Raw genomic sequence first — 4,640 nt, forward strand, 5'->3', positions numbered from 1 at the left:
TAACCCGTCGATTGCAAGCACGCCGTTGCCAGGCGCGTCGTGCGTTGTTTTTTTCCTTTCATAAGTGTTATTCCTCATATCTGAGGACTTGGGTAGCGCGAAACACAGTTTGGGTCTGGGTATCTCTCCACCATCTGTCATCGTTCTTCGTTTTCTGGGTTGGATCCGACATTAGGCGGCGGCGTGTTGAGATCATCTATAACTGGATCCTATTTCGTTGTGCTGTTTTGGTATATCTGGAAACGGGCCGTCTCGAATCCGTTCTGATCGATCTCCCATTCGAGCGTAAATTGAAGCGGTCTTCTTCAGATCTCATTCTCCCAATTTCTATTCCTCACTCTCACTCGTTGTATAACCGCCCGCTCTTACGAAGTTCAATAGATACGATTTGGCGATACAGTGTTTCCCATCACAAACCTTCATCAACACAACACACCTGCGATGTATAGATAAACCAGTCTCAATCAGAATTCAAGGTTCCCGTCGATCTTCTGTTTTTTCCTTTTCCAATTCTCCATCTGTTTGTGGCTGCTAATATAGTGCCTCCCAATTGAAGCTTCTTCAACACAACTCGACGTTGTTCCCCAAATTCGCCTCTAAATTGCGCTTCAAAAACTTACCGACGATGTGCATATCACACGCTCAAAAACCCGAGGAAGACTAACGGTGGACACACGCCTGTTTTTTACAAGCGCCAATGGATGAGCGACACGTAAGGCGGACAAACGCGGAGCACGGACGCTCAGGAGCATTCCAGAACTCACCCTGAATTAAGGAGAGGCTGAACTACCACAAGATGTTCTAACATTGAACATCAATCTGAAAGGTAAAGATGCTACACTACTACGGAAGTTACAACAACTTTTATAACAGACAGGAAAACATTAGCGATCAATGAGTCTTGTTGAATGAAATTTAGAGTTTTGAAATCTCTTCTGTAAAGTATGAGTCTCTGGAACATTTGGATGGCGTTGTACTCGTCTTATCCTACCTTTTGGTTTTTAAATTAAGCTTACTTAGAATGAACATATATTGACAATCAGTGTAATCTTCTTTTTGCATACGATAGCATGCTTTATTCTGCTGCTTCTTTGGAAGATTGCTACCATATTCAGGATGTTATTAAAACATATGGCAGTGCGTGAGGTCAGTTGGTGAATTTTGAGAAAAGCTCTGTTGCTTTTAGTAAGAATGTCACTGAATTTATGCAGGAAGAGATTGCTAGTTTGTTGAGAGCAGAAGTAGTTGATTCCCATGAACGATATCTTGGCCTACCCACCTATGTGGGTAGGAAGAAAACGGCAACCTTTCAGTTTATTTAGGAAAAGTTAGCAAAGAAAGTTTCTAATTGGCAGGGGAGATTTCACAGTGGTGCAAGTCGTGACATCCTCATAAGGTGGTGGCTCAGTCACTTCCTACCAATGCCATGAGTGTTTTCCAATTGACAAAGAATTTTTGCGAAGACCTTCGACAGTTGTGTGCCAAGTTTTGGTGGGGTAACACTATGGAAAAAAGAAAAATACACTGGAAAAATTGGAAGACTTTGTGCAATCCTAAGGAAGAGGGTGGATCAGGTTTTCACAGTCTGGCGGAATTTAATACTGCTATGCTTGCTAAACAAGCTTGGCGTGTGGTTAACAATCCAAATTCTCTGGTGGCTAGGTTATTTAAAGCTCGCTATTTTCCGGATAGTTCATTCTGGATGGCTACTGCTCATAACTCTCCTTCTTACTCATGGAGAAGTATTTTCTCGACCTGTGATTTATTGCTTCATGGCAGTTATTGGCAGGTTGGTGATGGTTTATTGATTAATGTGGTGACAGATGCTTGGATTCCTAGAGTGCTTGATTTTAAGCCAAATGCAGGTACAATTAGCCCTTCTGGTGTTTGGAATGAAGGTTTAGTTCGAGCTATTTTCACTCCTAATGAAGCTCATGCTATCTTAGCCATTCCTCTTTCTAGTGATGGAGCAGATATGGTAGTTTGGAGACTTGAAAAAGAATGGTATGTTTACTGTGAAGACTGCTTACAGGTACTCTTTTTCTCATTCTCCATCTCGCCATCCTTTTGATCTTACTGTGGACCTGTGGTTGTGGCCTTCTGGAACAAAATTTGGAAAATTAATATCCGTACCAGAGCTAAAGTTAATATTTGGCGTGTGTGTCAACATAATATATTGCCTTCGCTTGAAAGACTTGTTGCAAAGCATGTTGAGTTGGAGTCGTTGGAATGCTCTTTGTGCATGACTGAAGTGGAATCTACCTTGCACATATGTCGTGATTGTTCCTTTACAAGGCAAGTGCTGCAATCACATGGTCTATTAGCCCAGGTCTGTTTCAATCCCATGTCAGATCATTTGAGTTTATTGGAATAGTTGCATAAATGTGTTAGAGATTTATCCTCAATGCTTCTTGGAGATTTGATTTATCTGTTATGGGGAATCTGGAAGGAGAGGAATAATAGAGTTTGGAATGATAAGAGAGGTTCTGCTATGGATGTTGTTATTACTCTGGCTCGACTAAATGACTTTCGTTTTGTGAGAATGAAACGTGTGAATTGAAGAGCTGGTATGCTTAGTGGAGTGAAATGGATGCCACCATTAGTTGGTTTCTTTAAAATCAATATTGATGGTTCTTTTCTTCAGGACGCTAACAGTGGCAGCTCAGGGTTTGTGATCAGAGATTCTGTAGGAGCCTTTTTGGCTGGTGGTGGAGAAGCCTATTGGTTTTCTCAGCAGAGCATGTAGAGGTTCTAGCTCGTAAACAAGCCATCCATTTTGCTATAGATCATCAATTTTTGCCAGCGGTTGTTGAGACTGATGCTCAACTTGTTTTTCTTCAACTGGTTAATAACCAACAACCAAATCTCTCAGTTTTGGGGAGATTGTATGATGATATTGGAGCTATGGTTCAATCTTCTAGAGCCAAAAGAATTGTGCATACTAAGCGCACTGCAAATTGAGCAGCACACTAGATGGCAGCTCACTCCAAGTCTTTTGCAGCGACCTTTTATTTTTCAGTTCCTCCTTTTATGCAGACTGCTATTGCAGCTGAACTCATTCATATGTAATAGTTTTGATTTTCCAAAAAGTTTGACCTATTTGATTCAAAAAAAAATATTAGGGTAGTTGCTCTACATAATGACTTTTATTAACGGCCCTCAGCTGCTTTTTTTCATGTTCTTTTCAACATCAAAAACTCAGAAGACGAGCAACCATTTCCTCTGCCATCTTCCTTCACTCTTCTTTCTTTCTTTTTTTGGAAAGTTCTTTCTTCTTTTTTTGAATATCATGAACATGGAATTCAATTATCTAATTCATCCTTAGATGCAGCAAATTAAGTTTTTTGTGATCTTGCTGATTCATCATCGGACGAAGAATTGTGCAATATGCAAATTATGGTCTAAAAATTTAAAACTTCCCGAGTTAGCTTAAAGTTTTTAGACGGAATGAAATAACACTTTCAACTTTCCAAGACTTGTGATCTCCTAATAAACATCACAAAATCTGTGAAAATCAGATTTTCGATATATCCAGACTAGTTAAACTTCCTTTAACAAAAAAATAGAATAGTTACTTTTCCATCAATCCATTTTCCATGTAGAATAATACTGTTGATACTTCATTCATATATCCAATTCTTTTGGATAAATAAGTTTATTAACCCAGTCAAGCTTGAAGCTTTAATCCCATGTTGATGATATTAATATGATTGCTAGCTATATTGATTATGTACTGATAGGACATTATCCAAAATGTAGATAAAAATCCCATCTATGACCTAACCATTCATACTCTTCATCTAAATTGTCTAGCAAATTGAGATAAATGACGATTGATGAGCTACACAATTGCTTCATGGAAAACAAGCGTCACATGAACTTCTACTTCCCGATTAGGATAGCTTCAGATATTTCCCAATAGGGCCAATTACATATAAGTCCACTTTGAGACATTTTTTCCCACATAAATCCACCCCAACATTTTGACCCACATAAGTTCACCCAAGTCTAAATAAGGTTTTATATTAAGTATTAAAGTTCAACATACAGACTGCCATCCAACAAAAAAAATTAGATTTTCTCCATTATATTTACAAGAATACCACTAGAATAAAAAGTCAACAATCACTCTCATTTCGGAACAGTCTCCGGCGGACCTCCGGCGAGATTTCCAGCGGACCTCCGTCGAGGTTTCCGGCGAGATTTCCGACCAACCTTCCGTGAGGTTTCCGGCCGATCTCCGATGATGACAAAAATTACTACTACCAGCTATTAAAGCTACTACCACCAGCTACAAAAGCTACTACCACCGCCTACAAAAGCTACTACTGTGAGGTTACCCATGAACACAAAAGCTACTACCACCAGCCACAAAAGCTACTACCACCGCTTACAAAATCTACTACTGTGAGGTTTTCGACAAACACAAAAACTACTACCATCAGTCACAAAAGCTACTACCACCAGCTACAAAAGCTACTACCACCGCCTACAAAATCTACTACTGTGAGATTTCCGACGAACACAAAAAATACTACCACCAGCCACAAAAGCTACTAGCACCGCCTACAAAAGCTACTACCACCGCCTACAAAAGCTACTACTGTGAGGTTTTCACGAACACAAAAACTACTACCATC

This window comes from Fragaria vesca, linkage group LG4, assembly GCF_000184155.1.
Source record: "Fragaria vesca subsp. vesca linkage group LG4, FraVesHawaii_1.0, whole genome shotgun sequence".
Taxonomy (NCBI): Eukaryota; Viridiplantae; Streptophyta; class Magnoliopsida; order Rosales; family Rosaceae; genus Fragaria; species Fragaria vesca.